Source organism: Gallus gallus, chromosome Z (assembly GCF_016699485.2).
Source record: "Gallus gallus isolate bGalGal1 chromosome Z, bGalGal1.mat.broiler.GRCg7b, whole genome shotgun sequence".
NCBI classification, from domain to species: Eukaryota; Metazoa; Chordata; class Aves; order Galliformes; family Phasianidae; genus Gallus; species Gallus gallus.
Window position 1 is genome coordinate 53676729 of NC_052572.1, and position 20574 is coordinate 53697302.

General features: G+C 44.6%; 1 long non-coding RNA gene across 4 annotated transcripts; it reads left to right on the plus strand.

The window, feature by feature from the left end:
- Nucleotides 1–4: 4 nt before the first annotated feature.
- Nucleotides 5–19537, plus strand: LOC121108473. Of its 4 annotated transcripts, none has more exons than XR_005842997.2 (5): nt 5–481; nt 1213–1345; nt 2142–2193; nt 11429–11613; nt 17585–19537. It is a non-coding gene; the product is annotated as an uncharacterized LOC121108473 (long non-coding RNA). The 4 variants fall into 4 exon arrangements; XR_005842999.2 differs by having other exon boundaries at nt 2150–2193; XR_005842998.2 differs by lacking the exon at nt 2142–2193.
- The last annotated feature ends 1037 nt before the right edge of the window (nt 19538–20574 follow it).

The following is a 20574-nucleotide window of genomic DNA, read 5'->3' on the forward strand; positions in this document are numbered from 1 at the left end:
CGGGGGCGGGCGATGCGGTGGCGGCGGGTGGCGGAGGGGGGGTTGAAGATCCCTCGGCCCCGCTCCCAGCCGTCCGCATCGCTGCGCTGCCCGGCCCCGGCCCCGGCCCCGGCCCGGCCCCGGGGGCTGGGGCAGCTGCGCCCCCGCCCGGAGCAGACGCCGCACCCCCGGCCCTGCCCTGCCTGCCTTCTGCCCTCGTGCCTGCCGCCCTTCCCGAAGTGAGGAAACGAAGTTGGGATCCTTCTCAAGCCTCTTTATTGCCCATCCGACTTCGGATCGACTGTAGCACGCGGGAGCCTTTGACTCGTTTCAGCATGGCTGTGTCATCGTGCAGTTCGTCCACCGAAAGCGTGCCCGGTGCGCTTTGCACAAGTGGTGCGGTCCGTTAGAGGCAAAAAACGTGCTGAAGGGCATATCACCATCTCTACTTGTAAGACTCACCAGTATTTTCTGAGGAGATCAATATCTAATCCTTGAAAAGGTATATATGGCTGATAATCAAATCTGACACCTGCCAGGACTGTTGTTTTTTGTTTTGCTTTTGTCACGCATGAATTGTAATAGTGAGCTTTCTCACCTTTTCTATTTACTTATGGTAGCATCTTTCTAATCGTTATAGTATCACTGCTAAATAATTTAGCTTTAGCACGTTCAGGGCTTCTCCCTCCACTGGCCACCGAGGTGAACTGAGGTGTTGCATGGAGCTTTCCCTCCTGCATCACCCACAGTTGTTTTAATACCACAGGCAAGGCAGTGGGCAAAGTACTGGCTAACTGTGTCAGGCTGTGTGCAGACTTGGGCAGTCATTCTGCCTTCAGCTCTATTTTAATTTTAAGCACATCTTTTTCAATCCCAGAGATCCAAGTCTCTGATCCAGGTTCAGAATCAATGACAAACTTCCCACCAGCTCCTAGAGAGCAGAGATCCCTGTCTCCACCTTCATTTGGACAGACTGGTTTCGCAGTACAAAGCAATGTCCCCCAGGAGAAGGTAGCAAGAGCCAAAATCCTTTGTTGTTTTGCCTTTTATGATCATTACTGTGTTTTGGACTTGGAAGAGGAGAAAGATACCAATTACATATTAAGTGCATCTTGTTTCCTGAGGCCATGCTGACCATTTAGGACAAAAAAAGCATTATCTGGCAAAGAATATGGCATTTATGCAATATATGGTAGCTGTAATCTCAGCTATTTTATCATTCCATTTTTACAGGGAGGGACAGTGCTACCTGCCATCTGTCAGCCTGCCAGAAATTCTTGTGCCTATCAGAGCAAGAGCTAAGGATGTGACATCTTTCTCCATCATCTTCTCAGAATATCCCTGATTCAACGCAGGAGGCATCAAAGTGAGTTGCCCTCCAGTAAAAGCAGTTTTCCAAACAAGTGTCACCCTTAGCAGACAGGTGTAAAATACATCAACAATATGTTTCTGCCCTGGAGTGCAGTAAGTGAGACTCATGCTTGGTCGTATGCCTTTCTGAGCTTAGAAGCCAGATAGCATTTGTTCTTAGAGTGCCCAGATTGAGCTGTAGAGAATAAGAATAAATCTTCCATGGCGCAGAGATGTGCTGCCAGGCTGATTAGGTACCTTCTGTGTGACTATTTTTAGTTTCTTTCAGTTCTGAAGAGAAAAATAAGTAGCAACACTTTCTGAAATACACAGCTCGTGTGCATACAGACAATGCAGATTAAGATGCTGCTCAGCTGTATTTCTGAATTGGTGAGAAGTGCTTTCTTTGTGGTGAATTGCTGATGGAAAATAGCAGAAGAAGAAGGACAAAGGGAATGTTTCTTAGAGACTTTCAAAGTAATTTATACTTTCAGTGGCACATTTCAATAGAATGCCACATCCCAGACCTATTAACAGAGACCTAAGAGATAAAATCAGCATTTTAATTTAATAACGTTCTGTTCATAGGTTTGCTAGTTTTACCCCATCCTTTGCAAAATGATTTCAACAGAATTTCAGTGTGTGCTTGATGTTAAGAACGTGCTTCTGTACTTTGCACAGAAGAGGTAGACCAAAGCATTCCTCTGAATCAGGTCATTAAGACCTCAGGGCCAAGTAGTGAACTGGGCTGTACTCAAAATTAGCACATTTTTGTCTGTTTCATAACACCACTGACGTTTAACTGAAATCAGTTTCCCAGGCCATAGGAGCAGCTGCATGCAGATGGCTGAGAGGACATCAGAGGTGAGAGGCTTCTAGACTGGGTCCTGCTAACAACAGGTCTGTAGAGGACAGCCCAGAGCTCTTGCATCCACGTGTGTGTGCAGCACTGCATGGATACAGGATGGGCACTTCTGAGGGGCCCCTAAAGCTTGTGTCTATGCTTTTGCTACCTAGTATTAACCAGCAGTGTGAATGAAAGCCACTTCATGCAGCCAAACACAGCCAATCTTGAGCAAAAGAAGCCACAAAAGAGATTTGCACAGATTTTGGGGCACAGTATGTTCAAACCCCATTGACAGCTATTGACAGCTAGCAGTTGGTCGGCTATGATTCACCCTCCAACTAGCAAGGTTAGAGTGAGTTTGGATTCAGCACACATTTTAAACACCATGAAAGATAAAGTTAGGATTTATCACCATTTAAATTATGAACAGATATCATAAAGAAGATAATAAAGGAGGCAAAGGAGCTTTCTTCATGGAGTTGAGGAAAAAGTAGCCTACTTTATCTGCATTTGAAAGAAAGTTTGCTTACAAGTATTGATGTCTGCATCAGAGATTCAGAAACACAGATCACCAGCTAATTAAAAGGGTTGGTGAACTTTGTAGTACGTTACTGTATGAAAGTGTTACATCAGGTAGAAGGGAAATATGGGGCATATGTTACAAAGTTAAGTGGTTGCACATAATTATGAGGCATAGTCAGCCAGAAGCCAAAAATAAAGAGTAGAGAGTAGAATTATTTTTCTCTGAATACATCTTAATAAAGGAAAGGTCAGTTTGATTGGAGAGAGCAAGCTGAACAAAAATAAATTTCTTGGGCACTGACAGAAGGTGAAGAGAAGGTACATGCTGAATAGCAATGGGCCTCACCCCTTCAGAAATACAGCAGAGGGTCATTTGTCATTTGGAGTCAGGCTAGAAAGAGTTAAAGGACAGTCTGCAAACCCCTTTCCCTAATTTGAAAGTATTTTTATAAGCATGCAATCACAAAATCATCTATTTAGAAGATGAGAATGAGGAACTGTTTAAAAGATGAGTATAAGGTGCTAACAGAATAGCGTGAATGTACTGAATTATTCAGATATTAATTCATAACATTAGGAGGAAAAAAAAAGATTGTAAAAAAAAATGCATCATCTAATGAAATACAGTAAATAGAGAACCCATATTTAATGCAAAGAGAAAAAACTGTATTTATGGAACACTTCAAAGGGGTGACAGAATCATGTTGTCATCATACGGCAGCTGAGGAAGCAGAAGCAGAGCACGCCTCAGTGGTAAAGCTCAAGTAGTCTGAGTGAATTTGACTGATTTCCTGTCACTGTCACCAGAAGGAATGTCTCATCCTGGTCAGTCCATCACTTACCTATTCAACTGATGATTTGGTGCTTGCACCACGGCTGTATCCTGAAATTGCACCCAGAAAAGACAGAGGGGTGCCAGAACTGGCTGTGCTAGGCTGGAAAGGGAAATGCAGTCACGGAAGAGTAATTTGGCTCACCCCCTGGGAACCACAGCCCTTTGCATGGCCATCAGCCCTGCTAGCTGGAAAACAGCTGATGTGGCAATGGAAAGCATGGGTGCTGCAGTCCGTCAGATCTTTCTCCCTTCTCAAGCCCTTCGCTGGGTTAGAAGGAAGATGCAGGAGCAGTCAGCCCTGGAAACTCCAGGTAGATCTCAGTGGTGTCTACATAGCCATCCATCCAGGAAGCACTGGGAAGTCTGATCCTCCCAGGATGGATCCACAGTGTGCGAAACGTTCCATTTACATAGATAGATGTCTGATGTCTTCCAGCAAATATGAGTAGAATTGCCTGCAGAATAACTGAAGAAAATCTAAAATGACTAGAAACGTGTTGAATTCAGCTTATCTGCTAAATTAGCATGATATTTTTTTCCAGGATGTCTTGGGGGGAAAAAAGCTATCTTATTTTTTTGCGACTTTAATTAAAGATTTCCGCAAAGAAGGGAAAAATTATCTGAGTGAAAACACTTATTTTGTCCTCATTTTCTAATTGGCTCTGAAAAATGTTAGCAAAGAAAGCTGTCAGGATGGAAGACATAGTGTAGGCAAGGCTCTAATTAGTTGTAAAATGTAATCATAGCATTGAGTAATGTGGCCTTTTCTATTCTATTCTTTTCTTTTTTGGTACAAACAGATAAATACGTAGTAAATATCTCCCTGCAGTTAGTAAGCCAAAAACACTCACAGAGAACGTTATGGAAGTGAAGCTTCAGCAGAACAGAAACCACATGAATCACTGAATCCTTAAGATTGGAAAAGTTCTCTAAGATCATCAAATCCCACCATCAGCCCATCCCCACTGAGCCCACTAAACCACGTCCCTCAGTGCCACATCCACATGGTTCTTGAACATCTCCAGGGATGGTGACTCCACCACCTCTCTGGGCAGCCTGTGCCACTGCATCACTGCTCTTTCCAAGAAATTCTTCCTGCTATCCAACCTGAACCTCCCCTGGTGCAACTTGAGGCCATTCCCTCTTATGCCGCTACTGTTAACTAGGAGAAGAGGCTGACCTCCACCTCACCACAACCTCCCTTCAGGGAGTTATGGAGAATAATAAGGTCACCTCTGAGCCTCCTCTTTTCCAGATTAAACAATCACAGCTCCCTCAGCTGCTCTCCATAAGACTTGTGCTCCAGTCCCCATGAAGTTTCATTGCCCTTCTCTGAACACGCTCCAGGGCCTCTATGTCTTTCTTGTAGTGAGAGGCCCAAAACTGAGCACATCACTTGAGGTACAGCCTTACCAGAGCTGAGTATGGAGGGATGATTGCCTCCCTTCTCCTTCTGGCTACACTATTACTGATACAAGCCAGGATGCCATTGGCCTTCTTGGCCACCTGGGCACATTATTCACATGGGCTTATGTTCAACCAGCTGTCAGTTAGCATCTCTATATACTTTTCTACCACGCAGCTTGCCAGCCACTCTACCCCAAGCCACTCTACCCCAAGCCTGTCGTGTTGCATGGGGTCATTGTGATCAAAGTGCAAAACCCGGCACTTGATCTTGTTGAAACTCATACAATTAACCTCAGCCCAGCAATCCCACCTATCCATATCCTTCTGTAGAGTGTTCCTACCCTCAGGCAGGTAAACACTTCCTCCCATCTTGGTGTCATCTGAGGGCGCACTCAGTACCTAGTTTAGATCATTAATGAAGATATTAAACAGGGCTGGCCGCAATACTGACACCTGGGGAACACCACTCCTGGCCAATTGCCAGCTGGATTTAACATGAATTTGTTACCAGCTTCAGTGGGGCTGGGATTTTTCTTGCAGTGGTGGTGGTGAGGTCAGGCAATTTGTACTGTCAGTGAATTCCCCTGTATGAGCAAACTCAGTCAGGCCTGACTTCTGAGAAGCAATTGAATGTGTCCTTCTCATGGCTGTCAGTTTGCAAGCCAGTAAGCTACCAGTGATCCTCTTGGATTATTTGCTATACAGTCATGCACAACAAATGGCGATCCCTTCTTCAGGGCACTGAAAGCTCAGATCCTGAAAAGAATTACATAGCCAGTTTTCCTCACATACTGCAGAATGTCCCAGGAAGATAAAAGAAACAACATAGTGAAAACATTTCATGCAGTCTGAGGTTAGCCTTGCTCTTTCTCAGGAGATCACATAGCTGGATATGAGCCTGTCAGTGATTATCCTCTATGCAATTGTGAAGATACTTATTTATGACAGCCCATCAATGCAGCAGACCTGAAATTATATTTCAAATCCAGCTTTATTTTCTCTGGTAATTTTTTTAACTGAAATTGGTTTAAGCCACCTGGGAACTTCAGTTTCTCAGTCAAAAAACAAAAACAACACAAAAACAATGAACAAATTAATACACCTTCTACTTTCTCTAAGAAACAGAACAACTCTGTCTTGACATACAGGGCATGTAATTTTTAATTCTGAATTTATGTGCTGAAATATCATTGCAGAGTGAGGGTGGTAATAATTGCTGTTCAGTCATGGCACCTGTTTGTGGTTGGGCTAAAAGAGTGCCCAACCCTTGTCAGGGAGGGTGACAAATTCTACAGGGTCTGCTGTGTAGCATTCTTAGCTAGTCTGGATCTGACTTTGCACTCTCTCCACTGGTAGTTCTGTCCATAACTTTATTGATCTCTAAATCCCATGTTGAAGATGTCCTCAAATGGAGTTCCAGTTATCTCTCCTATGACTGCTATGATGACACAATTTTTTTCATCACTGTGGTGTCATTCAAGCCAATGAGTTGCCAGGAACAAGAAAGTAGCAGCAGCACATAGAATCTCCAGTGAGATTCCTGAATGCACACTTAATATGAAGGAGATAGGTGGTACCATAGCTGAATCACGTCTCCACTTGAAGGCTGAACCAAACATGCTGTAGTGCAGAACACAGTCCAAAACAAGAGCAATCAAATGTAGCTGGAGCCACCATTGCTGTGTGTGGCTAACACTGGAGAGATGGTGCTGGGTAAACAGTTCTTCCCCAAATGTCTTTCCCCATGATGAAAGCAATGGTACCAAGCCATCTGTACAAAACCATTATCAAGCCAGCCCATTCTTCTTTGGCCCCCAGGCCCATCCTCTAAAGCTACTCCACCATGTTTCTTAGGCTTTCAGCAGTGGGCAGGACTCCTACCTAGTTGCCGTGGCTGTCTGCTACTGTTGTAAAGGAAAGTCTCCTCTTGTAAGCCTCAGAAGCATTTGCTAGGATGAGCTGTAGGGTTTTACTCTTCCTAGTGAGATTCTGGGTAGAAAAGCCATCTTTTGACATGGGAAAGCAGGAGGGCATGTGGATCTCATCTAGCCTCTCCCTCCAGCCAGGCAGAAACACTTGTTGAATGGATGAATAATGCAAGAAGGTCCAAAAGTGGTCTTCCCTGAGTTACACAGGCCTCCTTTCTCTGCACTGAGAAGTTGAGATAGCTGCCAAACACAGTCCTCATACTCCCAACATCACTGGATATTCACTTTTATCATATGTTTTCTTGACACTGCACACAAAAGGTCAGAGACACTTTCCTGACTCGAACTGCACTGGATTGCATCCCAAGTGCATACTTAGGCACAAGCCAGATCTTCAAAAGATACAAAGGGGGATTTTAAAGAGCATTTGGTACTTACTCCACTCTACTTTCTCTAAGGCCAATAGTCATCAGCAGAAAAAAAACTCGGGATGAGTAGTTCAGCAGCCTGATCTGCTGGGTGGTACCCCTTTCTATGGCACGGGGTTGGGTCTAGATGAACTTTAAAGTCCCTGCCAACCCAAGCCATTCTGTAATTCTAAGATTCTATGAAATGTGCTCTTGTAGAATTTCAGTTCCTCATGAGGAAAGGGGACTCATACTAAAATGCCCATCTTGCACTTCAGGACTAGGGCACAAGAGTTTTTCTATATGTCAGAAAACCTGTGGTTCAAGAATATGGCTCATAACGTCTTTCACCCCCTAACTGATGTGCATTCTTCAGCCTTGCTGCCCCAGCTCTGTTTCCAGTCTTTGCATTGCCTCTGCCTTTTGCATCATGAGATACCTGCTTTCCTAAATTGAGCCTTCGAAGGAGAAGCTTTCTGCCTGTTTGCACTTATTGTGCCCCTAAGACACTTTGGACACTAAGGACTTCTTTCTCCAAGCGTCTTGCCAGCATACAGCTCAGGCATGGCATTGCTTACAAATACTGCAAAATCACTTCTGGTCTTATGGTGGTTGTGTGAAGCCCACTAAAGTAGCTGCTCACAGGCATGGTTTAGCTGCAAACTGACTAAGTGACAGTGGATACGGGAGCATCAGTTTTATACTGAAAAGGCTTTCTTTACCATGTAATTGCATCCTTCAGTTTTTCATAAATTAGTCAACATCTCCACTTAAGAAAATCATTTTTTTAAAAAGCACCATACTTAAAGGGTAGGCATTTAGTGGGGCATGACAGTAGGACCATGGACAGTGAGTACGGTGCCTCAGAATGAGATAAGGGAAGATGCCACTGCTCTGTTCTTGCTCGTGACTTCTAGGTTTTTCAAGATAGAAAAAGAGTGACGTGGTCCCCTGGTATCTCCCATGATGAATTTATATCTGAGGTGGTGATGTCAGAAACACAAAGTCTGATTTGAGAGGTTGCAGTTCCCGGCCTGTGCTAAAAAAAAAACTATCCTGCAAGGAAGTTCCCTATTAAAAAACAGCCTTTAAGAAAACTCATTGCACAGCCAACATGTCTGTGGCCACGGCTCTGAAAGGGCAACACTTCCTCACCACTTGCTCTTCCTGAGTTGGCACAGTAAGCTCCCGGCTAGGTCTGAAAATGGCCCACAGGCTGTAACCCTAAACGCAGGGAGGAGATTGCACTTCCACATGCATGTGCCCCTGGGTGCCCATAAATTACACAGCTCCTCTCAATGGAGCTGAGAGAGCTGGCTGGCTGTGTTTCCTGCAGAGCCCAGGCCCATGTTGATTCAACATACTTGCTTAGAAGTTTTCTTTCCCAGCTTTTGTGTGAGATGGCAGCAGTGCAGGCATGAAAGACCTTTCCTAAGCAAACAAGGCTGTTAATCCTTGGCAAAACCCCAGAGAGGGAAACAGGATGGTTTACACTCTGCTTACTGAGATTCTCTCCATCATTCCAGTGGATACAATTATATTTTGTGACTTCCTGCCCTATGTACAGGTCAAGGTCTCATGGCTTTAGTGCACCCTCCTTGCACTTCAGTTCATACCCATAGGCCAGCTTTGTGCTGGACTCCACAATGTTAATGAATCTGCCCTCTCTGACCCTCTTTATGGAACTTTGCAATGTAGGGATGGAGACTTAAAGTGGGTTGGCACCTTGTTTGCTAATCATAAGACAGTACCTCCACACATAGAACAGGCTATATTCTCCAGAAGGGTTGAAATTCATCTGACCTCACACACTGTGACATATTTAAGGGCCAGGTTGCATATATGTGTCCACATGGCATTGTGCTGAAGCACTTATGCTGCTTCTGATCCTGAGTCTGCTATCTTTGTTCTCTTTTGATGTTCAGGGTCATAGAGCCAAGCTAAGTAAGGATGAGGTGACCACAAGGTAAAGCACTGTATTGGGTTTAGCCCAGCAAGCAGCTCAGTACCACACAGCCCTAGGCTTACTTCCGTGGGATGGGGGAAAGAATTGGGAAAAAAGGAAGTAGAACTCATGGGTTGAGATTAAGACTATTTATTAATACATAAAAGGAAGAGAGAGAAATAATAGTAATGAAAACTATATATAAATATATAGTTAATATATATAGTTAATATATAATATATGTACACACACACATATATATATACACGAACCAAGTGGTGCACAAGCAATTGTTCATCATCTGTCAACCAATGCTCAGCCAGTCTCCAAGCAACAGCTGTGAGCCCAGCCAAATCCCCACTGCTTTTCAAGCTTTTCTTGCATGGTGCCATATGGTATGGAACATCCCTCTGACCAGTTTGGATCAGCTGTCCTGGTTCTGTCCTCTCCCAGCTCCTTGTGCCCTCAGTCCCCTCACTGGCAAGGCAGTGCAAGAAGCTGAGACACTGAAATATCCTTTGCTCTGTGCAGTACTGCTCAGCAACAACTAAAACATCAGTGTGCTATCAACATTGTTTTTCTCCTAAAGCCAAAACTTAGCATCATACCTGACACTATGAAGAAAATTGATTCTGTCCAGCTAAAACCAGGACACACTGCAATCAAAAAATGCTGGTATATTTATGGCAACTGCCACTGTCTCAAATGCTATTGGAGAAAGCAGAAAAGAAATTTTGGACTCAGACTTGCTTATGTTAGGTGCCATGGAGACAATGTGCCCTCAAAACGGGAGGGGGGAAGAGGATGGTAGTGTTTCCTTGGAGATTTAGGACTGGATCCAAGATCTGTGTCTATATATACAATAAATAGCTGTTTCTACAGTAAACTCACTGAGATATTATCAAGAGACAGAATGTTCCATTTACAACAAATAGTAAGGAATATATAGAAAATTTCTGCACTAATTTCACATTGTGCTTTAGTAAACAAGTCATGTTACTCAGCTAACCAGCTCAAAAATCTTTGCACCTTTTCTTTTTAAATCTAGCTGCGTCACCAGATGAGATGGAAGAGATCATCTCTCCTGCAAATATTGCACCTGTAATCAACATTGCTGAATTACTGCCTGATCCAATTCTGTACTAAAATCTTTCCCCAAGGCAGACCAGCTTAGCTTATGTTGTCCTCTTAAAGTCATTACACAGTCACAAGTGCGACTCATTCTTAAAAGGCTGTTTTTTTTAATTTACTTAAATAAAACAGGAGTAAATCCAGAAGAGTAAATTAATTTAGTCTGAGCTGAACACCCTTTGGTTCCTTCATACAAAAATTCCCACTTCTTATTCAACATTCTGGTTGTATTATGCCTCTTTTGTCAGCTGAATTAGTTCCTACCTTTAAAGGCCCATCACTCCTCTACCCTACAAGAAGAAAGGCCGATGCTATTGGAAATCTAATGGCAACTACACTTTCTCAGCTGTTCATGGCACACTGCTCACTGGAGTAGTGGAAAGCAGGTGGCTCCATGCATGTCTCCAGTTTTACTGAGTTTTTCACGAGGGATCTGATGCAAACTGCCACCTTCAAAGTCCTTGAGGACAGACGGATACTATTCTCTGCCTGTCACCTCCCTTGTGCATTTCTGGATGCCTTGAATGCTCCTTCATTCAGCTGAGATGTTGTGCAGAGTTCTCTGCACCCTGCACGGTCCCTTTCTCTGAACTGGAGTTCACAGCTGAGCCTTTTACCATGTCTCATCAAATTCAGAGAACTTACACTCTCATCAGAGCAAAACCACTTCTTTTTCCCCCAGAGACTGCCTGAAACTTTCACCTGTACGAGAAAAATCTCACCCCTAACCTAAGCCATACTTAAACCCAACCTAGCCACGAAGTTGAGGGAACAGGTCCCTTGCAGCTCACATGTTACTAGCTTTCACTGAAGCTGGTAACACCCATTTCCTTTAGCAAGGAAAAGGACTTTAGTAGGACAAGGATTAAAAAAAAAACATTCTGATATCAGAAAGAAATCTTAGGCTGAGAGGAATCATCTAATGGCATTGTCTTTTTGCCTGCACTGTGTGCAGAGTAGCCCAGAGGCTCGCACTTGCTTGCACAAGAAGATTAATTTTTGTCTGTTAAAAGTTAGGCCAGAGACTCTCTGCTTCATATATCTGAGTCTTCCATTGTCTTCCCATCATTTCCCCAGTGCCCACCAAAATCACAAGGTGGTAACTACAATACCAACAAATTTCACACGTGTCTAGAAATGGCCGCGCCTCCACCATAGCTGCAGCTCTACAACATGAATGACACAGGTGAGAGCAACAGAGGTCCGCCCCACAGAAACCAGAGGAGACATGGGACATCCATGCTACAGTGGCCAACTCAGTGGTAAGAGGGCCTTTCTTCAGTCAGTCACAATGCTGCTTTTGTGCATGTAAGCATTTCTTATAGCCATAAAGCCTCTGCTAACTTCGAGACATGGTTTTTTTTAGAGATAGTGTGTAAATTACAAACAGTGAGAATATGGGATCTCATGCAGGGCTTTGCTGTGCAGCTGGTTGTGCACGCTGGCCTCAGAATCCCAGACTGGCTCCTCTAAGTCTGCAAAAGGAGGAAGACCACTCAAAAATGGCATTTGTATCTTCTGTAGCAGGTGCTCTGAGGTCTTTGGGACAGCTTCAGAAACTCCATGTCATCAGACACTTTGCAGTGTTCTTCTCAGTGCCTGTGTTCTTCCTCAAGAATACACTGGTAGTGGTGGCAAAGATCCCAAAAGCTCTCACAGAACCATGGCTGTTTTCAACAGGCAGCAAATCATCCCAGTAGTAATAGTGTTCTTTGTTTCCTGGGCTGTGTGCTCAAACCAGTGAGTAGGGCATAGCTCAGACAAGCGTAGGAAAACAACCCCTATCAGCACATGTAAAGAATGAATCATTCAGTATCAAGGGCCATTTGCAGGGGTTAGCATCCAAAAATTCTCCCAAAATCAAGTGACTCACAAAATGAAGACCTATGAGATCCTGTTGTAATCTTTTGATATATATATCAAATGGATATATATATATATATATCCAACCAATCGTTTCCTGAACTCTTTGCCATTACATATTCTTTAGGTCAGTTAGAGGCATCATTTTAAAATCCACCCAGACCACTGCACTGCTGTTTGCTACCAGCAGCCGTGCAAGCATCTGGAGCCCATTTCCTTTGTTTTGTGGAAGTGAAAAGTTCGTGCCGGCTTTGCATGTTGTTTGTGTCCCAGAATTGCCCAGTTCTGAAAGAACAAACCAAATCTCTGCTTGAGTTTCAAGTGTAAAAGATTGTAAAAATTGTTACTACTTTTGATTACTTGGGGACCTTTTGGCTTGTGTTCCTCTTCTACTCGTAGGTGATATATTAGATTTGAGCTGGGCGTGCTTCCAGCAATCTCAGCTTTGTCAGGCTGTCTCCAGGCATAAGGAGAAGGAAAAGGGAGGCATCTTAGAGGGTTTTTTGTTGGTGGTGGTGGTCATTTCTTGCTTGCTTTTATTTTATTTTATTTTTTTCTTGGAGAAAATGCTGGAACACATTTTCTCTTTATTCCCAAGGTCAGCACTGCAAAACCACCTCATGCACTAAGTGGTACTACCTAGTGCACTGGTTTGTGAAGCCAGTCTAGGTGGCTCCAAGACAGCAGTTTCACTTTTCCAGTGCTTCATTCTACTGTTTTGCTAAATGTGGTTTGTTAATGTTATTCCATATTCTGTGATGCTCCACATCAGACATGTCTGAAGTGAGCTCTTCATACACAGTAACATGTCACTCATGGCTGAGGCTGGAAAAGACCTGTGTAGGTCACCTGGTCCTACCTCTGCTCAAGCAGTGACATCCAGAGCAGACCAGGACCATGTTCAGATGCATTTTGAAGATTTCCAAAGAGGGAGATTTTACCTCTCTGGGCAACTTGTGCCAGCGCTCCATCAACTGCATAGCAGATAAACATTTCCTGATGTTCAGAGGGAACGGTCTTGTGTTCCAGTTTGTCTCCACTGCCTCTTGGCTGTCACTAGATACCATTAAAAAAAGCCTCACTCCTCTTTACACCCTCCCTTTCGGTATTCGTGCACACAGATGAGATCCATGCTTTTCTTCCAGTTTCTTGTTTCTTTAAGCAGAAATATATTTTCTCCAAAAGGACGCTTATTCTTCTAGCTAACATGATACCACTAAGCATCTTATGCACATTTACCTGAATCACAGCTTTAGATTAAAAAATTTCCTTTCCCATGCAGACATTTCTTAGCTCACATAGGGGATGCCTACAGAAAAGGGGATTCATGTGCTGGGTAAGCCAGCTGCTGAATGACTGCTATGACTGCTCTGCTCTTACCAGGAATCAAAGGCAGTCTGCAAAGCACTTACGCAGACATCACAGTCATACTGGGAAGTTTGAAGTACTGTGCTAACAAGCTACCCTTGAGTATCAGAAAGAAGATCATTAAAGGGGTGATGGTTCTGATTTTAAACTGTATGGCAGATCCCTTCTCTCAACTATGATAGCCACAGAGTCCCACCAGGCTGTTAAAGGAAGCCTTCATCTCTCTTTGTTTCAGAAGTGTTGGGGCCTTAACAATTCTGCCTATGCAGGAACACTCTATTCTCATTGTTCTCAGAGCAGCACAGGGAACAAGAGCATGGCGTGATCTCAGCAGAGGATTTGGTTGCTGGCTTTTCAGATACAGCAGATCAACAGCAGTTACAGTCAGAAAGATGTCTGTATAAAGCTGTCTCTTTCTAACTTACTGCATGCTGTCTGTACCATGACTGGTTGACCACATCTACCTGAAGACCTCACAACAATGCCTAGTTATTGCTTCCCATGGTGATACAGAGGCAACACAGAGCTAAGTGAGTGAGGCAGATGTTTTTTAGTCCTCTTAGGTGTTGTTAGACCTACTGAACTGAAAATAGCCAAATCCTTCTCTAACTGCTAGAAGGACAGAGGAACATCCCAGGTCTGGGCTAACAGGCTCCTCAGGGCAGTGGTCATGTCCCCAAGCTGATGGAGTTCAAGGAGCAGACACTCTCAGACACAGGGTTTGAATTTTGGGTGGTCCAGTGTGAAGCTAGGAGCTGGAATTGATTCTCCTTGTCACACTCCCCTCCAAGTTGGGATATGTTATGGTTTTATGATTCTACTGAAGGATACAGTGATTACTGTGACTGTTATCACAGAATAGCAGAATCACAGAACCGCAGGAGTTGGAAGGGACTCTGGAGATCGTTCAGTCCAACCACCTGCTAAAGCAGGTTCCCTACAGTAGGTCGCACAGGAAAGTATCCAAAGGAGTCTTGAGTATCTCCAGATAAGGAGATTCCACAGCCTCTCTGGGCAGCCTGTTCCAGTGCTCTGTTACTCTTACAGTAAAGAAATTATTCGTCATGTTAGTGAAGAACTTCCCATGTTCCAGTTTCTGCCCACTGCCCCTTGTTCTATTGCTGCATGCCACTGAAAAGAGTCTGCCCCCATCCACTTGACTCCTGCACTGTAGATAAACAGTAATGAGAATCCCTCTCAGTCTTCTCTTCCAGGCTCTTCTCTTCCAGTCCCAGGTTTCTTAGCCTTTCCTCATATGGGAGATGCTCCAGGCCCCTCATCATGTTTGTGACCCTCTGCTGGACTCCTTGGAGATCCCTGTCTTTTTTTTAACTGAGGAGCCCAGAACTGGACACAGTGCTCCAGATATGACCTCATCAGAGCAGAGTAGAGGGGAAGGATCACCTCCCTTGACCTGCTGGCCACGTTATTTGCAACGTACCCCAGGATACCATTGGTCTTCTTGGCTGCAAGAGCGGACTGCTGGCTCGTGACCAACCTTTGATCCACCAGCACACCCAGGTCCTTCTCTGTAGAATTCCTTTCCAGATGGTCAGCCCATAACCTGTACTGACGCATGCCGTTATTCCTCTCCAGGTTTAAGTCTCTGCACTTGCTCTTGCTGAACCTCATTATGTTCCTCTCTGCCCAACTCTTCAGCCTGCTGAAATCTTGTTGAATGGCAGCACAGCCTTCAAGTGTGTCAACCACTCATCCCAGCTTTGAATCATCAAGGAAGTTTGCTAAGGGGGCACTTTATCCCTTTGTTCAGGTCACTAATGAAGATGTTGAACAAGACTGGGCCTAGTACCAACACCTAGAGAACATTGCTAATTACAGGCCTCCATCTGGTTGATATAAATTCTTGAGCCACAGTTTATTGTCGTACACATTATACCATCTTACTAACATCATGAGTTCCTACATTTTCAGAGGTCACTACTTGAGCAGCCAGAAGTGCAAGAGCTTTACCAACAAAGGCTGCAGCAAACAGTGCATGCCAGTGTTCCAAAGAAATGGACAGAAGGAAGCACAGAGCGTGGTGATGATCTGCATAAGCACGATCAGGGATTAGCAAGACAGAACATAGGAATTTAACCTCAAACAACTAATTCTAGTGCTACAGCTGTATTTGATTCAGTGTGATCTAAATGTCAAATGAAAAATAAGAAGAGAAACCCCAAACTTTTCTAATAATTAGTAGAGAAATGTGCCAAAATCATGGAATCACAGAATAGCGTGGGTTGGAAGGGAACTCAGAGCCCATCCAGTTCCAACCCCCACCATGGGCAAGGCTGCCACCCACCAGATCAGGCTGCCCAGGGCCCCATCCACCCTGGCCTTGAACTCCTCCAGGGATGGGGCATCCACAATTCTCTGCACAGCCTGTGACAGGGCCTCACTGTCCTCTGAGTAAAAAAAAATTATCCTAATATCTAACTGAAATCTCCCCTCTTCTAGGTTAAAACCATTCTCTCTTGTCCTATCACTATCAGATTATGAAAAATTCAGTCTCCCCTCCTGTTTATAAGCTCCCTTTAATCATTGGGAGGCTGCAAGGAAGTCTCCCTGGAGGCTTCTCTTCTCCAGGCTGAACAAGCCCAGCTCCCTTGACCTGTGTTCACAGGACAGGTGCTCCACGCCTCTCATCATCTTCATGGCCCTCCTCTGGTCCCACTCCAACAACTCAATGTCTTTCTTGTGCTGGGGGCTCAGGCCTAGATGCAGTATTGCTGGTGGGGCCTCACAGGGACAGAGTAGAGGGGGACATTCTCCTCCCTCTCCCTGCTGCCACCCCCCTGTTGATGCAGCTGGGGATAATGTTGTTGGCCTTCCAGACTGCGTATGCGCACTGCTGGTTCATGTCTATCTTTTCATCCGCCCGAACCTCCAAGTCCACCAGGACCCCCAAGTCCTTCTCTGCAGGGCTGCTCTAAAGGAGTTCTTCTGCCACTCTGTACACGTATAAAATACATACCCAGTATTCTCACTGAGATTTCAAACCAGTTTCTGGAAGATCTTGTGACATTTAATTTATGCTCCTGGTGATGGTAATTGCAGACATGGTTATTTTTGCTAGGAACAGCTGTGTTCCTGCCATTTTGAAACGTTGGCTTTGACTTTCCTATCCATATTCAACACCGTAACCGTACCATGTAACAAAAAAAAAAGCTGCAAAAACGTGAACAGAGTAACAAAAATGTATGGCTAAAGAGGAGGGGCAAGGGGGAACAACTCTTAACTATGCTGTGTCATTTCTCTTCTCCTACAAGCCGGTTACCCAGCCCAGTCAAATGCAAGTCAGTCAATTGCCATCTGATGTGTTTTGCAGATAGATCATCAGTGATGCGTATCTGACGCACAGATGTTTCAGCTTGGATTGTTAGCTATCCAGCAATCTGACAGAATCCTGATGCTGATCATTCACAGATGTTGCAAATAGAAAGAAATTGCTTCATCCACTGCAAACAAATTTATTCCTTTTACTCTTGGTCAGCCACAGCAGCAGTCTCCAATGGAAAGCAAAGTGGGACTCAGCGAGGATGGTTGGGTTTTGCAGTTGGCTGCATTGTGGATGTTGCCCCTTTGAAATGAAAATCCCTGAAGCCATTTCTGAAGCATACAAAGCTTTGTTTTAGCTTTTCGAAAGGCACCGTTGACTACTGCCAGCACTGAGGGCTGTGTTTGAAATCAAAGTCACAGCTGTTAAACTGGCTTCTTCATACAGTGGGGAGAATCAGCCAGCTCACTGGGGAGCCTGTCCAAAGGGCTGTGGACTCATGGGGCTGCAGCTAGGGTGACACATGCCACCAGCCTGGCAGTAATGCTAAATGCACTGAATATATCAGTTTTGAAAATATCTGCACCAAATTTTTCTGTTTCCTTAAAAATCATAGGATGGGACCCAAAATATCAGATAGAATAGAGGTGAAATTCAATTTATGTCATTTGGGTATGAAAGTTTGATGTGTTCAGTTTTCACTTTCTTCTTCGTGATCACAGCTGTCAGAACTACTTGCCTGTGGCACGGAACAGCAATCCCCAGCAGCAGCAGGGATGATGATGTTTTCAGGAGCCGCAAGCAGCATGCCTCCTATACCATTTCCACTCTGAGTGGCAGGCTGATGGCCTCCCTGGCGCCCACAGAACTCACTTAGCAAACTCAGAAAGCTGTAAATTCAGCTCATGCCCTTCCCTGCTCGCAAGGGTCAAAACCAGACAGCATTGGTCCCCACTGAAATAGCCAGTGTGGCACTCAGAGAAGGGATTCATCTTCTCCTTCAGACATGCAGTAGGTCCAGATCAAGCAACTCCCTTCCAGAGCCAAACCTGCCCTCCCTGACACAACTGGACATAGACAAAGGCTACCATCACTTCACTGCAGTGAAGCAAATCTTCAGCCCTTCACAACCTGATTCACGCTACCATGCAGATGTTAAACAATTTTAAAGAACTCTAGGGTAATCTTCTTCTTAAAGTATATAGAGTGAACAAGCCAACTGATCTCTTTTTTGTTTTGGACTTCTCAATAGCATGTCATCACTTGATCACCATCAGACCTCACCTGCTCACCACAGGGAGAGTATTCCAAAAGTGCAGACTGCAGATGCCAGTACTGTATGTGTAAGAACTGCTGTTGCAAGTAACTATCACGTGTTCTTGGAGCAGGAAGACGATGCTTTACTCATGCAATGGTTTATGTCTTGTGCAGTAATTTCCCCTTCTCTTGTTTCGGAGATACAGAATGAAATTAAAGGTCTTCCAAGAAATAAAACAAATTGAACGAAATGGGAACAGCTTGTGCGGGAGGAGATGTCTTAGTCTACCTGGTTCCCTGTGATCTCAGAGCAGGAGATGAAAATGCCAAATGCATGTGCATGTTGTATGCTGCTTTCACCTTGACAGACCTCCAAACAACCAGCCACTTCAGGAGCATATCTACCAGAGTACAAGTCTTCCCAGACTGTGTCAGTTCTGCAGACCTCCTATAGAAGATGAATTCCCAAATTGTTGGTTCTGGTAGCAGAAAGGCTGGTGTCATGAATCAGCCTACAACCTGGAAATGTTGTCACTGAACAGAAACAAGGTCTTGAAACAAAGTCTTAACTATCAGATCTGAAAAGTACAGAAAGTCAGTTGGCTTTACCTTGCTTTGGCCCTTGCTTACTGCAATCCTTAGATACACAGAGTAGCCAACAGTGGTTTTCATGCGCTGGAAACCTTGACAAGTGTCCCAGCAGTTTGCTGAAGCAGTCAGGACCCTGACTCTACAGCAGTGCAGTTTGACATGACAAGGTTCCTCAGAACTCCCACAACAGGTTCAGACCTATATGAACAATGTAGGCTGTCACACACCACATGGAGAGGGCAAGGGAACAAGGGCAAGACAAGGAGGACCAGCAGCACAGACAGCACAGGCCTTGCCACACAGAGGGACCTGTAAGCAGTTGGTGGAGGAAGCATGGCTTCACATGAAGATGGAGATCTGTATCTAGGGATCTTCACAGCTAAAGGAGACAATAAGCTATTGTGCTTGAGACATAGCTTGTTTGCCATTACTTACAAATCGGTCATGTGATGCTGTCATCCTGAATTTCAGTTTCCCTGGCATCCAGCTCACTCAGTCCTGTCACAAAACCAACCCCAGAGCCCCGTATGTGCCCTGGGTCATGGCCTTCTGAGGAATGGGAGAATGGTGCTGGGCTCCACAAAATATGTCAGACAGAGAAGGAGCAGCAGGCAAAGCCTTAGGCTGGCATCTCCCCACTTTCCTTTGTACCATGTAGACCCTTACCAAGCAGGGGTACCAGAAGTCACAGCATAATTTACAAGACCAGAATGGGAACATTCCTAGTTCATCGTAGCTTCACAAGCATGCTGAGTAGTATTTCTGGTTGTACAAGGGGGAAGGACATCTTCCCTCATCTACCGTATTCAATAAACTCATGTTTCCGATGCTGGTGTGTGTTGCACTTTTCATCAAGTCTTCTCTTGATACTCCATGCGTCACCAGACAATGAGGGCCTGGTGGCAAAAAGTCTGCCCTGTATATGTGCGAGCAGCTCCTGGTATTCCCCGCCTGTGGCAGAACAGATCTCATTCTCTACAGAGGCCACTTTCAGCTAACTCAACCCAGCAAAACCCTTCATGAAAGCAGCATCAAAACGTGCATCTCAGGTGGGCTCATTAGAGGTGAGATGCTGTTCCCTCAAAGCTGTCAGCACCAGCTGGCAAGGACATGGGGTCAGCATGGCTGGAAGAGACACAGAGTTAACTGTTCACTGGAGCTAGGGCACAAGGGCTTTGTGAGCACATGCTGAAATCCAGGCAGCTACTGAAAAGCTCTGTTGCATGCCACACTGGCAGGGCTTCAATGTGTGTGTAAAAGTCAATTTCTGCTGGGCCAAATTAAGTTCTTAGCTGTAAAGCACTTCAAATCAACACACATCTCTCCACTGCTCCTAATACGTTCTGCCATGTTATTCTGAGCTGATACATTCCCCCATCAGAAGCATCTAATATAAGTTACTCCTCACAGAAGAGAAGGAAGCAATACTCCCTCTGGCCCCAGCAGATCATTCAGGGATGCACAGGAATGAACCAGTGCCTGTAATATTACCACTACCTCTGTGAGCCAGCTCAGAAAAATCCAATCCCACTCTCCTTGAAGCACAAAGAGAGAGGAAAAAAAAATCTCAGCTGCTTGCTTTCCATCTGGTGTTAGAGGAACGTTTGACTTCTCCACTCCCAAAACACAATTTCAAGGGCTATTTGAAAAGAAAGCTCCGTGGTTATAAATCTCCCTGGAACCACTTGCACGCACGGCCTTCATGTTAATGTACCATGACAAACTTTTCCCTTTCCTTTAAGCAAACAAAGGGTGAAGGTGTACAAACTAAAGTTCCTGAGGTCACTGCCTCAGAGAGATGGGGGTATGAGATATGCTTTACGTTGCTTTAAGCTTCAAATTATGAAGCCTGTGTGGACATTCA